The 20,074-nt window shown below is 45.0% G+C and overlaps 1 non-coding gene across 1 annotated transcript; it reads left to right on the top strand.

Annotated features, from left to right (window-relative positions):
* Positions 1–19,699: 19,699 nt before the first annotated feature.
* On the top strand, positions 19,700–19,836 carry LOC119935281. Its single transcript, XR_005453167.1, has one exon. It is a non-coding gene; the product is annotated as a small nucleolar RNA SNORA7 (small nucleolar RNA).
* Positions 19,837–20,074: the final 238 nt, after the last annotated feature.

Genomic DNA, 20,074 nt, shown 5'->3' with positions numbered 1-20,074 from the left:
GTACAGATAAGGCCACATCTCTTCCCTGAGAAGTAATGTGGCCTAAAAATAATAATGATAATAATTACGATATTTGGTAAATTCTTACTATGTGCCAGGCACTGTACTAAGTACTGTGGCCTAATAATAATAATAATGGTATTTGTTAAGCACTTACTATGTGCCAAGCACTGTACTAAGCGCTGGAGCCTAGTGGATAGAGCAGTGGGCCTGGGAATCAGAAGGTCCTGGACTTTAATCCAAGTTCTGCCATTTGTCTGCTGTGTTACTTTGGGTAAATCACTTCACTTCCCTGGGCCTCAGTTACCTCATCTGTAAAATGGGGATGAAGACTATGAGTACCATGTGAGACATGGACTATGTCTAATCTGATTATCCTGTACCTACCCTAGTGCTTAAGCGTGGTGCTTAAGTGCATATCTTTAATTTATGCATTATAAATTATTCATATTAATGTCTGTCTCCCCGCTTAGACTGTGAGCCCAATATGGGCAGGGATTGTGTCTGCCTGTTCGGTTGTACTCTCCCAAGTGCTTAGTACAGTGCTCTGCACATAGTAAGCACTCACTAAATATGATTGATTGATTTATAATCTTGGCTACATTAGATGAGTTGGCTATTTGCACAGTACAAAGCTGTTTTTAAACCTAACTCTTGGTTGCCTGATTTTTCCAAGGCCTCAGTGAAGTTGTTCCATTCTTCTAACTTTTGTTGGTTAGAGTGGCTACTATAGTATCCTTCCAAAGCCTCTGGGGTTTGAAGATGATGCTACTAAGGGTTAGATCCCTATTTGGGTATATGACAGTAACTGCTAAAGCCAATGTATGACTGACAATGTAAATATTATTATTAAAGATTGCCACTTACTGAATTGCTGCATCAGTGACCCAAAGTACTGGTGCCATTTTGGCTTATGCAGTAGAAATACCTTTTCAACCCACAGAATATGCAATTACTCCAAGCATAGGAGGTCATCTGATAAATCAACAAGGCCTTTAATTTCTTTAATGTAAAATTTCCCCAGGTTTTGACTGCCCAATGATCAGGGTTTGAATGGTGTGGAATCTCAAAGTATCACAGAAACAACCCTTTTTAACCCAGTCTATTCTGGGAGGGGAGAGGGGATGCAAACATGGGGATTTTTTTCCCTACTGTTGTTAAAGCTATCTTTCCCTAGCATTGATAGCTTTGCTGCAGAATCCACAGCATGTATTTCAGGTAAAGTCTCTCGGATTCTTCATTTATTGTCACACTCTGTTTTCATTCATTTAATCAGCACCCTGCTAAATGTCACACAAATGGGGCTACAGACTAAGATGGGCCTCAGTGCATTTCAATGACTCTTACCTAGTGGATAAATGCTACAGCCCGTCCAATTAAATGACATGGTTGGAACCATCTGCGAGACTATTGCTGTTAGCTGAAATTCCCACCGTGCATGCCTTTATTCACCTCAGGTTTCTTCTTTGCTCTATTATGGCTTAACCTCTACCCTCCCATAGCTTAAAAATAACAGTCTCAATGGATTGAGCTTCATTGTGATTTTAAACAATTTATCAATCAGCACTAAGCTTATTGTAAACAACACTCTCCTCTGCACTGTGCCTTTCCAGGGACTTTAAATCATTAAGGACGATTTCTTAATTGCTGCACTTCTGGGCCTACTAGGATATGCTAATTAATGGGCTGTCACCACAGAGAATAGTAACAGTAGTATTTATCAAGCAACTACCACGTGCAAAGCACTGTACTAAACATGGGGAAAAATACACAGATAAAATTAGATATGTTCCCTAGAGCTCTGGGAACTCACAGTCCAAGATTACAGGGTGGGGAGGTAGGAGCTGACAAGGAAAACACAAAGAAAAGTAAAATTATGAAAGTAGAATAATGACATAAAATGATGAGCATAGGAAGAGATACCAGAGAAGATACCAAACATTATGGCTGAAGGAACAGGTTTATGTTCATCAATTACAGTCGCACCAATCCCATCATTCTCATCACTTGCCTGCAACTTGCTATAATGGTTGGGCCCTGATATCAAGGGGAATGGTGACTTTGGGGAGATTTCTTGGGGGGTTGCTATTGTGCTCTGGAATCATGGGAGGGGCAGGGCCTCACTCTCTGTCATTTAACCCAACTCTGCCTCAGTGTCAAGGGACTATCAGATGGTGTCTACTTTCATGGAGATACCATGCGGATTTGTCTTTTTTTCCCAAGCCCTGAGGTTGGGAAATTGTGATCAAAAAAGTCTTCTTTTTCCATTTAGGTTCACTGCCTGGAAAAGTAGTTGTAATATGTTAAGCACTTACTATGTGCCAAGCACTCTACTAAGCACTGGGATAGGTCCCACCTAGGGCTCACAGTCTAAAAAGATGTTGTTCTCCACACTGTGCAGATGAGGGAACTGAGGCACAGAAAAGTTAAATGACTTACCCAAGGTCACACAGCCAGTAAGTGGCTGATCCGGATTAGAACCCAGGTCCTCTGACTCCCAGGCCCATTTTCTTTCCACTAGGCAACACTGTATCTCCAGCATCATATTGGGTTTGTACATCTCAAGTCCATGCTGCTGAGTAGTACACTTTTAAAAGAGTACCAGCCCTTTGACAATGTAAGCTCCTAGAAGACAGGAATATAGTTGTTTCTAAGTTCAGATAAATTCCAGCATGAAACTAGTACAAGGCTCAGATTCTGGACAGGGTAGAATAAATCAGATTTTCTCTGGGAATGAGCATGAGTGAGGTATTTTTGGAAGCTGTGCATTAGCATAACGATCTGCCAAATGATATCCTAGTGACTGGTCCCATGGATAGTAGTAGAAATGATGTTGCTGAAACTGTCACAGAGGCAGATGCTTTGTAATTCCTCTTCCTGGAGTTTTCTCTTGGCTATCTTACTCCAGCAGTATCCAAACTATCGGATCACCTCATCGTGGAGGATTGAGATGAGCAGGTTGATTCTCTATTTCCTCTGGATTGGAAGAAAAGGATGTGGACTTTGACAGCAATGGATAGGCTCGGTGAGAAAGCATTTCATCTCTGCAAGGACAGTTGCTCATCAAAATGGCCTTTAGTCTTTACTAATCACTAAGAAAGAAAACAAAAAAATAGCCTGATTGTATAAGGACATAATCCATCCATCAACCAATAGCATTTTTTTTAATGCTTTCTGGGCACAGAGCACTCAAACAAGCCTTTGGGAGAGTATGATCAAATTAGTAGCCATGATCTCTGCCATCAAGGATTTTACAATCTAGAAAAGCAAAAACAGGAAAGGGAATTTAATGGATGATTCATAAAAGGAAACAAATAAATTATGAAAGGGGAGTACAGAAAGTGTCTGACCTCTGGTAGACAGGTGAGGGAAGCTGAGACAGCTGGGGAAAGGCAGAGGCTTTTTCATTTCTGTAGTTACAAAAAAAGATCAAAAGTGAACATCCAGCCAGGACAAGTCCTACTTTGGATGGAAGGGTGGAACATCAAACTAGACAGGGAGAAGAAAGAGTTGAGAGGTATTTGAGGGAGAAGGGGAGAAAAAAGCATTTAAATCAGCAGACCTATTGTCATGCATCCCAAGGTATGCAAATACAAAGTCACTAACTCATCCTTTTGAGAAATCATGAAATTCAGAATAAATCTCCAAGGAGTTGAAAAAGCACATTCGTCCCATCTTTAAGGTGGAGGGAAAGAAAACCCAAGTACTTGTTGAAAGGTCATTCTAACAGAGAATCGGTATGGCTTAACGGAAATCAATCGACCCATGGTATGCATTGAGTGCCCCCTGTGAGCAGAGCACTTCATCAAGCACTTGGGAGAGCATAATATAACAGAGTTGGTAACACTTTCCCTACCCACAAGAAACTTACTGTCTCACAGGACTGGGATCCAGGAGAACCAAGTTCAAATCCTGAATTTTCTACCTGCCTGCTTTGCGACCTTGGGCAAGTTCCTTAACTTCTCTGTGCCTCAGTTCCCTTATCTGTATATTGAGGATTTTTGCAGATACTCATTTCTCCCTCCCTCTTCGACTGTAAGCCTCATGTGGGACAGGGACTATTTCCAATATGATTAAGCTGTATCTCCCCCAGCTCTTGGCTCTTAAAACAAATACCACAGTTATTATTACTACCATTAATAATACTGCGAAGAGACTTGCAAAATGGTTAAACAATTGCCTTGCAACAATCTAAAACGTAGTAGGAAGGAACCAACATGGTTTTGCTGAGAGTAAATTTTGTCAGTCCCATCTAATCTTGTCCAAGAAAATCGTACCAGGCCACATAGGCAGGGAAGAAGCAATAGCACACATAATAAAACCAAACTCATCTTCCCACCCAAACTTACTTACTCTGCACAAAGTAAGCACTTAATAAATGATTGACTGACAAATCCTGTCCTCCTTTTGTCCTTACCATCACTGCAGACAACAATGCAACTATTCCTCCTGACATCTCACAAGCCTATATCTTTGGCATTATCCTTTACTCATCTCTCTCATTCAACCCACATATTCGATCTCTTACCAAATGCTGTTGGTTCTACTTTCACAATATCTCTAAAATCCACCTTTTTCTCTCCATCCAAACTGCTACTATCTGATCCAAGCACTTACCATATCCCATCCCGGATACTACATCAGCCTCGTTGCTGACCTCCCAGCCTCCTGTTTCTCCCCACTCCAGTCCATTCTTCACTTTGATGTCTGGATCATTTTTCTATATAAAAACTATTCAGTCTATATCTTCCCATAGAACCTCCAGTGGATGCTCAACCCCCTCCACATAAAACAGAAACTCCTTACCATCAACTTTAAGGCACTCAATCAGCTTGCCTCCTCCTACCTTACCTTGCAGACTTCCTACTACAAACCAGCCCACACATTTTGCTTCTAATGTCAACCTATTCTCTGTACCTAGATTTTATCTATCTTATTGCCAACTCCTTGCCTATGTCCCCCCACTGGCCTGGAACTGCCCCCCTCCCTAGCCCTTTATATAGCAGGCCACCTCTCTCACCACCTTCAAAGTCTTACTAAAATTACATCTCCTCTAAGAAGGCTTCCCTGACTAAGCCCACATTCCCCCATCTCTTTCTTCTGTGTCACCTATGCTCTTGGATCTAAACTCTGTAAGCACTTGGTATTCACCCCACCTTCAGCCCCACAACACATATGTACATATCCATAATTTATTTTAATGTCTTTCTCCCCCTCTAGGCTGTAAGCTCCTTTTGGGCAAGGAACAAGTCTGCCAACTCTAGTGTATTATATTCTCTCAAGCACTTAATACAGTACTCTGCTATGCAGTAAGTGCTCAATAAATGCCATTAAGTGACTGACTTCAGGAAAGCTTTGGCTTCTACCCACTTGACAGAGAGAAGCAGCATGGCTCAATGGAAAGAGAATGGGCTTTGGAGTCAGAGGTCATGGGTTCAAATCCCAGCTCCACCAATTGTCAGCTGTGTGACTTTGGGCAAGTTGCTTAACTTCTCTGTGCCTCAGTTACCTCATCTGTCAAATAGGGATTAAGACTGTGAGCCCTCCGTAGGACAACCTGATCACCTTGTAACCTCCCCAGTGCTTAGAACAGTGCTTTTCACATAGTAAATGCTTAATAAATGCCATTATTACTATTATTATTATTGTTGACAAACATAAAAGTGAGGCTTTAATGACACCGCTGATGGGGGGTGCACAGTTAGTTTATAGATCATGCCCTGACAAGTAGTCATCAGTCAATCATCAATCAACCAGTGATATTTTAGGGCTTACTGTGTGCAGATCACTGTACTAAATGCTTGAGAGAGTACAGTGTAATAGAGCTGGTAGACATGATCCCTTCCCAAAAGATGTTACAGTCTAGAGGGTTGACTTGGTAGAAGACTGAAGTGTGAAGGGGCACACTGGGTGATCTCTCCAGGGACTTGGCCCCGAGATTCACTCTAGTCAACATTTTTATTAATAAGCTGGGTGAATCAAGAAGATGCTTAACAAATTGGAGGAAAAAACAAAATTGGTGGGGTTGCAATTGCCTTGAAAGACAGAACATAATTCAAAATGACTTTGGCAAATTGGGAAAATGGGCCTCCAAAATCAAGATTAAATTTAATAAGGACAAATACAAGGGAGTGCACTTAGGGATGAAGCATTAATTTGGGAAAGGGAAAGGCTGGCTAGGCACAAAAAGAGCAGAATAGAATCTAGGACTAATAAGTAATTATATAGCTGGGATTAGTAGCTGACTATACACTTTAGGAGCCTGCAGTGTAGTGTTGCTCCTAAAAATGCCTGCATAGCACTGGACTGTAGCAACCAGCATATCACTTGTAAGAATTGGGAGGTAATCCTTTTGCTATGCTCAGAATTGGACAGGCCCTTATTAGAAGATACCAATGACTAGACTTTAAAAAGGAGGTAGAGATGTCTCAAGTTTCACAAGCCTGCAATCTTGGCATTATTCCTGCTCTCAAGGATCTGTACAGTCTCCTTCAACCCAAATTACTCATTCAGTCATCAAATTCTGCTGGCTCTATCTGCAGAACATCTCTGGAATCCAACCCTTCCTCTCGATCCAAACTGCTACCACACTGATCCAAGTAATAATAATAATAATAATAATAATAATATGGCATATAAGTGTTCCAGGCACTGTACGTAGAGCTGGGGTGGACACAAGCAAATTAGGTTGGACACAGTCCCTTGTCCCAAATGGTGCACACAGTTTCAATCCCCATTTTACAAATGAGTTAACTGAGGCATAGAGAAGTTAAATGACTTGCTCAAGGTCACACAGCAGACAAGTGGCAGAGCTGGTATCAGAACCAGGCCAATGCTCTATCCACTACACCACGTACCTTGGAATATCCTGTCTTGAATACTTTTTCAGCCTCCTCGCTGTCTCCTTGTCCCCTCTCCCACTACAACTACACTGCACTCCTCTAATGCCAGCCAACTCATTGAACCTTGCTCTTTTCTCTCTCACAGTCAACCCCTACCTCATACTCTTCCTCCTACCTGGAATTGTCTCCCTCGCTTCATAACTGGCAGCCAACTGCTTTTCCTGTCTTGAGAAGCAGTGTGGCTCAGTGGAAAAGAGCACGGACTTTGGCGTCAGAGGTCATGGGTTCAAATCCTGGCTCCGCCACTTGTCAACTGTGTGACTTTGGGCAAGTCACTTAACTTCTCTGGGCCTCAGTTACCTCATCTGTAAAATGGGGATGAAGACTGTGAGCCCCCCGTGGGACAACCTGATCACCTTGTAACCTCCCCAGAGCTTAGAACAGTGCTTTGCACATAGTAAGTGCTTAATAAATGCCATTATTATTAATAAACCCTTCTAAAATCACATCTCCAGAAAGACATTCCCTAATTTCTCATCTCCCCATTTTATTTTTTCCCCTTTTACATTGCCTAGGCACTTTAGTCTGTGCTCACTAAGCACTTAGGTACTAACCCCATCCCCATCCTACCACATATAGGTACCTATCCTTATACTGTTTCCTGCCCTATATTTTGCTTGTCTCCACGTTCAACTGTAAGCTCCTTGAGAGAAGGTATTACATCTGTTTTCTCTAGTGTAGTCTTCCAAGTACTCAGAAGAGAGTTTTATACACAGTATTTGCTCAAGAAATACCGTTGATTGTTACCATAAGCCTTCAATGAATACCAATGATTGATTGGTTGATTAGAGAAACGAAGGGGTTCTGAGAAGAGTGACAAAAATGGTCAAAAATTTGGAAACTAGATCCCGAGAGGAAAAATGCAAGGGAATGAGGTTGTTTGACCTGGAGAAGGATGAGTTGTGAGTTACTTAGTACATAAACGTTACTCCAGGGAGTATATTGACTAGTGGCCTTCATGTCCTCTGAGAACCAAAGAAAGGAGACATCGGGTTGGGCACAAGGGAGAACTTCCTGACACTCAGGGTGACGATATAGCAGGATGGGCTGCCAAGGGCAGTTAGGAAGGCTCCACCCCTGAAGTTCTTTAATAAATAATAGACAATCACCTGCCTTGATAGGTTTACTCACCTGCACCTGGAGGTAAGGAATTTGACCATGTTACCCCTGAAGGGCCTTTTTCTTTTACCCCCTGAAGAAATTAAAGTAGACTCTCACCATTTTAGGAGAGTTAAATTAAACCAGAAGGGAAGGTCTGGGCTAGATATTTTAGGTAGGTTCCTCGCAACATGAGGAATCCCAAATTTTATTCTCAGCCTCCCTTGTGGAGAAAGTATATTTCCTGTTGCCCACAGGATATGTAGTCTTTAGATTGTGCTCCTCATCTGGGACAGGGATGGGGATATGTATCTGACATGGCTATCCTGTAGCCATTCCAGCACTTGGTACAGAGTTTGCCACATAGTAGGCACATCACAAATGCCACAATTATGATTATAGCTCTAAATTAGGAGCTGTGGGATTTACTAGGTAAGTATGTCAGATCTTCACACTTTTCTCTGACTTTCAAGAAATCAGGTGAAGTCTCTTAGTTTCAGTTTCCTTCTTGGAAAGGAGCAGAATGGCATAGAGGACAGAAGCAGATAGAAGCAGCATGGGGTGGTGGATAGAGCATGGGCCTGGAGTCAGGAGGTCATGGGTTCTAATCCTGGCTCTGCCACTTGTCTGCTGTGTGATCTTGGGCAAGTCACTTCACTTCTCTGTGTCACAGCTAACTCATCGGGGTAAAATGTGGATTAAGTCTATGAGCTCCACATGGGAGGGACTGTGTCCAACTTGATTTACTTAAACCCATCCCAGGGCTTTGTACAGTGCCTGGCACATAGTAAGTGCTTCAATGCCATTACTACTATTATTGCAGAGATATTTCTACCTTTTGCGACTAGGCTGCTTCCTCTTCCCTGGTAAAGGTGAGTTGCCTCTGGAAGAGGAAAAAAAAAATTCCACCAGCAGAGTGTGCAAGAGACACCCCTTCCACAGTGACATTATTCCGACTCTGCTCCCAGCTCCGGGACAAAGGCACCTTGGCCCATTCAGGCAGAGACATACACCTGCTATTGCATGGACTGTTCTGAGTAAATCCCCGCAACCTTTCACCAATGCTCCTCCACTTTTGCTACTGTGTATTAGGATGAGACATCGCTTACTGTGGAACTAGCCTTGGTTACTGCCTTAATGGCAAGTCTAGATTCCTGATTTTCTCCAGTAAAAGCCTCCCTGAAGGGAGCAGCCCAAGTTTTCCTAGAATGAGATCCCAGGAGGAATTAAAATACATCCTTTCCTGGGCATTTCCTTATAAGAAATTTTGTTAATAGGGAAAATTAGGAAATTATCCAACAGGGTTCCCCTTCCTTCAACTTTTTATTTAGGCTGTGAATAACTCGGTTGCATCATACTCTCCCAAATGCTTAGTGCTCTGCACACAGAGAAATTTCATGGCTCAAACAGCCTCTCCGATTAGACAGTTCAAAAGGCCGCTCCATAATGCGTGGAGCTGCAGACATCAATTTATGGAACTACTCTATGACAGGCACTCACACCTTTTTAGAGAAGCAGCATGGCTCAGTGGAAAGAGCACGGGCTTTGGAGTCAGGGGTCATGAGTTCAAATCCCAGTTCTGCCACTTGTCAGCTGTGTGACTTCGGGCAAGTCACTTAACTTCTCTGTGCCTCAATTCCCTTATCTGGAAAATGGGTATTAAGACTGTGAGTCTCACGTGGGACAATCTGATCTCCTTGTAACCTCCCCAGTGCTTAGAACAGTGCTTTGCACATAGTAAGTGCTTAATAAATGCCATTATTATTATTATTATTTAGCCTGTCTCATAGGGCTGCTCTCGTGGGGACTAATGGAGTGGCTAATTCCTTGCTGGGCAGGCACCCTTGGAAATTCGAGGAGCGAGGGTACTTGAGAGACAAACCATTTAGTAAATTCACACCTCAGACTCATTTCCCAACCCGCACCTGTGTCCCCTGCTATCCCGCTTCTTTTCCACTGAGCGCGTGGGCACACAGGCACAGCTGCCGATCCCTCGCCTTTGCACCTGGGGGCAGCCCCTGATCCCTTGCCTTTGCACCTGGGCACATCCCCATCCCTCACCTTTGCACCTGGGTGCAGCCCCCAATCCATCGTCTTTGAGCCTGGGTGCACCCCATGATCCCTCTCCTTTTCGCCAGGCTCAGGCCTGACCCCTCACCTTTGCATCTGGGTGCAGTGCCTGATCCTTCGCCTTTGCACCCGGGGGGCAGCTTTTGATCCCTCAATCGCCTTTGTGCCCAGGCATAGCCCCCGATCCCTCACCTTTGGGTCTGGACGCAACCCTCCCCCCAATCCCTCTCCTTTTCACCAGGCTCAACCCCTGATCCCTCACCTTTGTGCCCAGGTGCAGACCCTGACCCTGTGCCTTTGTGCCAGGGCACAGCCCCTGATCCCTTCCTTTGAGCCTGGGCGCAGCCCCCGATTCCACGCTTTTGTGCCCTGGCATAGAGCCCCTGATCCTTCGCCTTTGTGCCTTGGCGAAGCCTTTGATCCCTGCTCGCCTTTGCGCCTGGGTGCAGCCCCTGATCCCTTGACTTTGCTCCCGGGCGCAGCCCCTGATCCTATGCCTTTGCACCAGGGCGCAGCCCCTGATCCTACGCCTTTGCACCAGGGCACAGCCCCTGATCCCATGCTTTTGTGCCCGGGTGTAGCCCCTGATCCTTCGCCTTTGCACCAGGGCGCAGCCCCTGATCCCACGCTTTTATGTCCGGGTATAGCCCCTGATCCTTCGCCTTTGCACCAGGGCGCAGCCCCTGATCCCACGCTTTTGTGTCCGGGTGTAGCCCCTGATCCTTCGCCTTTGTGCCTGGGTGCATCTCCGGATCCCTCGCCTTTGCGCCAGGGCGCAGCCCCTGATCCTTTCTTTTGTGCTTGGGCCCATCCCTCGCTTTTGTGCCCGGGCGCACCCCTGATACCTCTCCTTTGCGTTCAGGCGCAGCCCCGATCCTTCGCCTTTGCGCCCAGGCGCAGCCCCGATCCTTCGCCTTTGCTCCCAGGCGCACCCCCGATCCTTCGCCTTTGCGCCCGGACGCAGCCCCTGATCCCTTCCTTTGTGCCTGGGCGCACCCCTGATCCCTCGCCTTTGCGCTCAGGCGCAGCCCCGATCCCTCGCCTTTGCGCCCAGGCGCAGCCCCTGATCCCTTGACTTTGCTCCCAGGCGCAGCCCCGATCCTACGCCTTTGCACCAGGGCGCAGCCCCTGATCCTGCGCTTTTGTGTCCGAGTGTAGCCCCTGATCCTTCGCCTTTGTGCCTGGGCGCATCTCCGGATCCCTAGCCTTTGCGCCAGGACGCAGCCCCTGATCCCTTCCATTGTGCCTGGGCGCATCCCCCGATCCCTCGCCTTTGAGCCCAGGCGCAGCTCCTGATCCCTTGACTTTGCGCCCGAACGCAGCCCCGATCCCTCGCCTTTGCGCCCAGGCGCATCCCCTGGCCCCTTGACTTTGCGCCCGGGCGCAGCCCCTGATCGGTTGACTTTGCGCCCAGCGCTGTCCTAGAATCGCGTCCGCGAGGTCGGGGGGCTTTGACGCTTGCCGAGCCCGCGTCCCGCGGTGGAGGAGGAGGAGGAGGAGGAGGAGAAGGAGGGGACCCCGGGGACGAGGTGTGGCGAGGGAGGGGACACACTCTGCCCCCGGTTGCTATGGAGCAAGCCGGGCGGGAGCCAGCCTGGCACACGGGGCCTCCCATCCCCTCCGCCCCCGTGGCCCGGGCCGGGGGCTGCAGGGGCACTTGGACGGAGACATCCCGGGCAGGGGTGCGGGGTCGCCGGCCGAGGAGGAGGAGGAGGAGGAGGAAGGAGAGGGGGCGGGGCGGAGTGGGAGGGGAGACCGGGAGGGCGGGGAGGGAATCCGGAGCCTCTGCTCTCCGGGTGGCTTGTCCCACTTTCCTCCTCCTCCCCAGCGGAGTTTCCTCCTGTTGGGCAGGAGGAGCCCGGAGAGGGGCTCTCCGCCTCGGCCGGAGCCGGGGGCAGGGGACGTGGATCGGGCAAGGAGGAGGCAAGGACGGCGGAGAGAGAGAAACAGAGAGAGAGAGAGATAGAAGGGGAGGAAAGGAGAGATCCTGCCAGGCATCTCCCCCCCTCCCCACCCAGCGCCTGGAGCAGCGCCCGCACCGGGACTTTGCAGCCTGCGAGCTGTTCTGCAGGTTAGTGACTCCCCCCACGCCCCCTCCCCAACTCTTCCTCCAGCCGCTCGCCCTGCCCCCTGGCCTCCCCTCCAGGTCAGGGGTGTGCCCGGCCAAGGGGCAGCGCCCTGGGCGTGTCTTTGTGTGCGCGCCCCTCTCCATCTGTTGCCAGCCCCCTCCATCAATGACCCAGGACTTGGCGCGGGAGGGGCCGGGGGGTGGTCTCCCCTTTCCTCCACTGCCCGGGACCCGGACCCCCGAACAGGGTCCAGCCCCCCGGGATGGCATAGTCGGGGGGGGCAGACCGGTCCTTTCCACCCCCGACTCGCGCTGGGCTCTTGGGCAAAAGTGGCACCCGGAGTTGCGTGGAAATTCGGGGAACTTTAATTAGACTTTTGATGGAGAGGGCGGTCGGGCGGCGGCTCGCCTTCCTCTCTCCTCTGTGGTTTGGCTCAAAGCGAACAGAGATCGCCTCACCTTTTCTCTCCCACCCGCTCGAGGAAAAGTGAAAACGGGAGGGAAAAATGATAGCAGAGCAGCCTTTGAGAGGATCCATGGAGTGGCTTCAACCTTTCCAAGAAAAAAAAAATGTATTCAAGGGCTCAGTACTCCACTATAAAAAAAATGGGCTTTGTGATGAAAGCTGTTGACAAAGCAGACCAAGATTATTTAAAAAAAATTTTGGAAAAAAAACTTTAGGTAGAAGAGCCTCCATTGTCATCAATATTCTTCTGTTTCCTCCCTTTTCCTTGGTGCTCCGATCATAAAATCGGAGTCTACTCTTCCTGCCCTCCCACCCCAGTGAAGCTTTTCATAGTTATCTTCCCATGCCCCAAGATCATTTTGTGAACTTAAAGAGTTCCATCCTTCTTCCAAGAAGACGGGCTCCCCTCCCCTAGGGGGGCCATTTATTAAGTCCCGCTTTTCCAGGGAAAGAACATGACTGGGCTTTTAGCATACAGATGTACTACTGGTCGGGACCCAGCAGCTCGGGAGATCCAGAGCGTTTTAATTCTCTGTCTAAGTCCTCATTGACATAACAGACCATGCCAATCTAGAATGAGCTGTTACAGTTTAAAAAGTTAAAAATCAGCCCGTTGGAAAACGTACTGACAGACTTCTTAACTAGTCCCTAAATATACATTGACTCTATAATCCAAATGTCAAAGGTGCTGAAATATGTATTTACACCCTGAGCCATAACTTGAGTGGATTAACAATACTTTAGACAGAGTGGTTAAAAATGTGCCAAACTTTCTGTATACCTTACTGGGAGATTTTTGTCCCCTTTAATCGAACAACAGCCCACCCACAACACTCATAAATCGGACCGTTTTAATTAGCCCATAAAAGTGTGTCCTGCACATACTCCACCAGGGCTCAAATGGTGAGCATTTAATGAGGAACTCTTCTTCCAGAGTTTCATGTCGATTGCATGCTCTATCTGTCATCATTGTTTGACCAGGAGAGCTGCCCTTCCCCCTCATTCTTGATTTTATTTGTGTTGGAGGTCTGAACCCTTTCCCCTTGGAGGTATTTACACCCCCTAAAGGCAGTGACTCCGTGCTGGCCTTAGGTGCGCCCCTCCTAATGGAAAACAGAGCCTTTTCTAAATTGAAGGATTCTTCCTTAAAATGACCTAATATAATGGGAACAAAGGAGAAATGCAGTTGTGTCTTAAAAGTGAGTGTTTGGGGGGCAGCTTTGGCTTGTTTTTGCTTTTTCTTGATGCTAGTTTTTTTTTTCTAATGTAAACGGGTTAATTCATGTAGCTTCCAAAATGAAGGGAGGGTGAGATATTTTTGAGTGTCCAAAGGAATACTTAGATGGGCAACTCGCACATAACCAAAGTGTGTAGTGAGATTGGAAAAAGTTAAAAATCCTTCAAAAAGGGCAGAGGTAGGAGGTTTATTTGAAACCCAAGGCCCAGGTGTTTCGGGGACAGCCCCAGTGATCCCATAAGTGAGAGTAATAATAATAATAATACTTATGGTATTTAAGGTGCTTGCTACGTGCCAAGGAATGTACTGTGCACTGGGTTGATAGAAGATTATCAGGTTGGACACAGTCCCTGTTCCATATGGGGAGGGAAAGCAGGTAGGTCATCCCCATTATGCAGGTGAAATACATCATCTGATATCTCTTCCACTGGAGAGGAAGCTCACTCCAATTCCTTATGAGTGAGCTGCCTTTTCAGAAATTCCTTTCATGACCATGGGCCCTGCTTATTTCACAGGTAGACCACAGAAGTTCCATCAGTTTCAGGATAAGTGTTAAGCTGCTCTTTTGAATCCTTGACCTTCCATATCCAGCTTTTGCTAACACCTGCTACCCAGGCTAGTCCAGAATGACAGGGGTCTTTTTCAAGTTCTGCTGTTGAACAAAGTGAATTTAAAAAAATAAAGGAAAGGGAATGGGAGAGTAAAATGAAGTATAAAAAAATTTAGCAGCCAGCATCCCATGGAACCATCTGGTTGGATCATGGAGAAGCATGGCAGAACTGAAGCATCTAGTAATCAGATTTCTCTTCTATGCAGCAAGCCCATCAACAAGAATCAAATCCAAATCAAAGCAGAGATTGATAGTCAAAGAACCAATTAAATAAAATAATCCTGGTGGGATTGAACACAGAAAATCTCTAAAAAATTCAGAAAGCGGACGTGTATTTCTCACTGTGCTTTGCCTCCCACACTTGTCTTAAGCACTCCCTCCTACATTCATATTCATAGCCAAACACAAACATACACACATGCTGTAGTACTAAATTTACTTACCTGCTACCCGGGTTAATATGCATTAATTTCCTTCTGCCTTGGATTTTAAAAAGACCCCAAATTTTTAAAGTCAAGGATGCTTCACATAAGGTCAAGGATTAATTATTCACAAGGAGACATCAATCAGCAAGTGTGTATGATTTATTTATAAATCATCAGGGCTGTAGAATGGAACATTGCATTCTGATTTTTCTTTGCATTTTATAGGATGGGAAGATGAAAGATCTAAAATGTACTTGTCTGACCTTTTGAGTTTTTGAATGTTTTCTGTGCTGCATATATTGGGAGAAGGATAGTTTGTGACTAGTTTCTTTTGATAGGCTTATAACCTAAATGTCACTTGGGATATTGCTGGGACATTTGTTGTTTGAGTAATGAACATTTACTGATTCTGAGCAGCAAAGAAATTTATGTTTTTAAACCTGTGCTGAAATCCTTGCTGCTGTATGCTAAGGAGTCTAAAAAAGTTATCTAACTTCATGCTTTATGGTATTTGTAAAGTTTGTCTAAATGGCTCCTCTTCCATCTTAATGATTCTTCATTTCATTTTTAAAATAGCCAAGTTGAATTTTCCTACTTGGAAAATGTAGCTGGACTCTTTGTATTGCTCTTCACTCACAATTACCGCCAAAAAAAAAAAAATAAATGGCTTACCATGCATTTTACATTTTTGCTGATGACAAGCAGGATGGCTCAGTAAAAGCTCATATTTCTTTCTGATTATTAGTCCACACTGGTGGTAGGTAAATAGCACTGTATAAATTTGCTCCAAGCAGTCTGAATCTGATTAGCTGTCATCACACAAGTAACCGGCACCCTGATGCAGAATCCTCATTTAGGTGACTTGACAGGGCAGTTGTAACAGGTTTGGTTAGCAGCTAGAGGAGGGCGTTCTTTTTTTACCTTTTGTTGGGAACCCTAAAGGGTGATTTATCAGCAAGGCACTAAAACAAAATTACCCATCTGCCCAATTAGTTGCAAATGCTTCTTATCTAAAGTCCGCAATATCGAAATGACTAGCAGGGCTCTGCTCTTGTGAAAGACTACACAAATTTTCCCCTACTGTCAACTCTCCCTTGCCTTTGCTTTTTCTTATCCCTTTGAAAGGCAGAGATACTAGAACAGTATATTGTGCGATTATTATGAAGATGGGGGAAAGTAATGCAGATAAAAGGACTTAGTTCTTTAATAAACTATTATCACAATTAAGATCAGTATGAACAGTGCATAAAAATTATCCAAATGATTCAGCTAATCAGAATACAATGAGTTATTAACAAAAGATTAATACAGTGCTTAGAGAAGAGATCAATATGTCAGCATTGTGAGGACCAGCAATTAAAACGAAGTTATTACAACTCTACATATTGTCTTCTGTGTTCAGTATTTATTTCCCAGTGGGAATTTTTCATGCCCAAACAGTTGTTGAAAACATGTTGGGGAAAATTGTACCAGGATGGTAACTATGTTGTGTGGTTCCTGCTGCAATGACAAAATACTTTTCAGTGAAAAGTGAGCTGTGATTATGGAGGTGGTTGCTGTTCTCTTATGCTACTCAACATAAAAAGACCAATTTTAAATAAGGAAAAAAAACCTCTATACCTAAAAATGGTGAGATATGGAGATTACAGTCCTATCGACTTCACTGCCAGAAGGAGATCTTTTATTTTTTCCAGTGTCTTAATTTCTCACATCCTCTCTCCTGCCTGCTCTCCCCATATTCAAAGCCCTTCTGAAATCATATCTCCTCCTGGAAGTCTCCCTTGATTAACTTCTAATTTCCACTCTTTGTAGCACCCAACTGCAGCTTCAGCCCTCACATGCCTCCTAAGCATTTGAGTACTGACAACCTCCATGGCACTTACGTACTTATTTAATATACAGAATCACTACTCCTTTCTATAATATATTTACAGGTCTGATTTCCCTGGTAATGATAATAATGATAATAATAATGGCTTTTATTAAGTGCTTACTATGTGCCAAGCAGTGTTCGAAGCACTGGGGGTGGGGGGAATACAAGGTAATCAGGTTGTCCCACATGGGGCTCACAGTCTTCATCCCCATTTTATAGATGAGGTAATTCAAGCCCAGAGAAGTTAAGTGACTTGCTCAGGGTCACAGAGCTGACAAGCAGAGGAGCCAGGATTAGAACCCATTACCTCTGACTCCCAAGCCCGGGCTCTTTTCACTGAGTCATGCTGCTGGTAGAGGATAAACTTCTAGAAGGAAGGGATCCTGTATACTAATTTCTGTTGTAGTTGCTGAAAAACTTAGGTGCTCAATAAATGGTTGAACTAGAGGGTATTTAACTTGGTTATCACATCAATTGCTGTGACCTGAGGCTGATTTTACAACTTGTTCATGGAAGAAGTTATGAGTTTCACATTTCTATTACAAAAGACGTAAAGCTATCTAGTTACTGGTGGTGTTAAGCAATAGTCCTTGCCAGCCGAAGTTGTTCCCTGGTTGGTTGAAAATTCTGAATTGGAGACTTAGTAGGCAGGATGTGAAATGTCTGTTTTCACTTCGGTTGACAATAAGAAACAATATTGATTCTATCTCAAAAGCAACCTTTCTGGAAAGCCATGGAGTGCATACATGAGGGTTTTAGGGCCTGATTGTCACAATGGCCGTATTTATTCCACAGCAGCCCCACTGTTTACAGAATCACACACTTATAGGGTTTTCATGGTAAATGCTTCCACTTTTAGAAAACGTGATTTTTTTTCATAAACCGCTTTAATGTTGCCAAGAGGAGATATGCTGGTGATGTGAATCTGGGGTTCAAACAAAGCAGTGTATCCTAGTGGAAAGATCAAGGGCTTGGGAGTCAGAGGACCTGGATTCTAATCCCAGCTCCGCAATTCACCTGAACCTTCTTGGTGCCTTTATTTTCTTAACAGTAAAAAGGGGATTAAATATATGCTCTCACTCCTACCTAGACTGTGATCTCCATGTTAGACAGGGACTGTGCCCAATTTGATTATCTCAATTCCACCCCAATGCTTAGTACAGGGCTTGGCACTTAACAAGTACCAAAAATTTTAAGGCAATAGAGCATGGTGGTCACAAATGCACCAACATGTCAGTCAGTCAATCAAATTAATTGAGCACTTACTGTGTACAAAGCACTGTTCTAAGCTCTTGGGTAGTACAATATAACAGACACATTTTCTACCCACAGTGAGTTTACAGTCTGGAGGACGAGCTCTCTATTGTACAGTAGTGAATTTCAAAATGCAGCATTTTTTACCAAAGATTTAAGAGCACTTCCACATTTGCCCCCAATACCATCTAAATGAAGGTTATTTTCCCATTTTATAGGAGGGGAAATGGACACACACAGGACTTAAATTTTAGTTTTTGCATCAAGTTCCTCAACTGGACAGTATTGGAGCCAAGAGCAAAATCCGAAGTCCAGGATTCCTCAGTCTCCCTGTCCTCTCACACCCAACCACCTTCTTTAGAAAGTACTTACCACTGATGCAAAAGTTCGGAAAGCATCCTCTTGTACTTTTTCTTTATGCTATTTGCTTAGCACTTACAATGTGCCAGGCACTGTACTGAGTGCTGGAGTAGATACAAGCTAATCTGGTTATACACAGTCCATGTCTCACATGAGGCTCACAGTCTTGTTCCCCATTTTATAGATGAGGTAACTGAGGGTCAGAGAAGTTAAGTAAATTGCCACACAGCAGAAAAGTGGCAGAGCTGGAATTAGATTCCAGGTCCTCTGACTCCTGGGCCCGTGCTCTTTCCACTAAGCCACTAGGACTCTACTGAGACCTTTCCATTTCAGGTTGTGGTGGTCAGAAACAGGATGAATTCAAACATATGGAGTCATTTCAGCAGCATGGCCCACTTGCAAGAGCATGGGCTTGAAAGTCAGAGGATGTGGGTTCTAATCCTAGCTCCACCACTTGTCTGCTGTGTGACCTTGGGCAGGTCACTTATCTTCTCTGGACCTCAGTTACTTAATCTGTAAAATGGGGATTAAGACTGTGAGCCCCTTGTGGGACAGGGACTGTGTCTAACCTGATTACCTTGTATCTACTCCAGAGCTTAGGACAGTGCTAGGCAGAAAATAATAATAATAATGATGACATTTGTTAACGGCTTTCTATGTGCAAAGCACCCTAACTAGACTTAGGGTGTCAATTTCCCTTCTTGTGGGCAGGGAATCTGTCCGTTTATTGACATCGTGTACTCTCCCAAGCTCTTAGTACAGTGCTTTACATACAGTAAGTACTCAATAAATACAATTGAATGAGGTAGGTGCTCAATAAATATGATTGAATGAATGAAAGAAAAAGTTTATTTCACCTCTGAAGCAATGCAACCATGGAAATAAAGGCTGCCAGCAGAGTTCAAGATGTGGATCTAAATAAAACATTTGCTGAAAGAAACACACTTGATTTGGCAACTGTGGCCAGAGTAAATGCAAAATCAGAATTCAAAGCTCACCTATATACCAAGCTTCTGTTTACATTGACAGAGGGGAGAAGTGGGTCATTATCTGGATCCTTCAAGCCAAAAATGCCCTCTTGATTGTGAGTTCCTTGAGGTTTGGGATCATGTCTACTTACCCTGTTGTACTTTCCCAACCACTTAGCACACAGTAAGCATTCAATAAATACCACTGATCGATATTAAGAGATGGGATTTATTTACACTGGATTATCCAGATTGTTTAGATTGTTCAAATTCATGGGATACTTGCTCAGCACTTCCCTGTACTTGTGTGGTCACAGGCTGAGTTAGATGGTAAATTCCTTATTTGATTGTATAGTCCTAATCCCCCCGCCCTTCAGAGTCGCATCTGGAGAGTTTCCAGTACTCTACCAGTCTCGGCTATGGGAGGGAGAGTCAAGCAAAGTCATATCCATTCCATTACTAGCTTGGGCAGTGGCTAGCAAGTGGAAGGCATTCTGCTACAAGTCAAAACTCACCCATGCTGGGCAGCAGCAGCATGCGAGAGAGTCGAGGGTGGAAACTCAAGTTTACTGCATGGAAAGAGGCAGTGGTAAACCACTTCCATATTTTTACCAAGAAAACTCTATGGATACACTACCAGAACAATTGCAGATGAAGGCAGGGGCTGGGGGGTGAGGGGTGGGCATTTGGGAGAGATGTGTCCGTGGTGTTGCTATGGGTCGGAAACGGCTCAACAGCAATCA

Source organism: Tachyglossus aculeatus, chromosome 11, assembly GCF_015852505.1.
Source record: "Tachyglossus aculeatus isolate mTacAcu1 chromosome 11, mTacAcu1.pri, whole genome shotgun sequence".
Lineage (NCBI taxonomy): Eukaryota > Metazoa > Chordata > Mammalia > Monotremata > Tachyglossidae > Tachyglossus > Tachyglossus aculeatus.
Note: the sequence above shows the minus strand (reverse complement) of the source record. Positions and strands in the feature narration are given on the sequence as shown.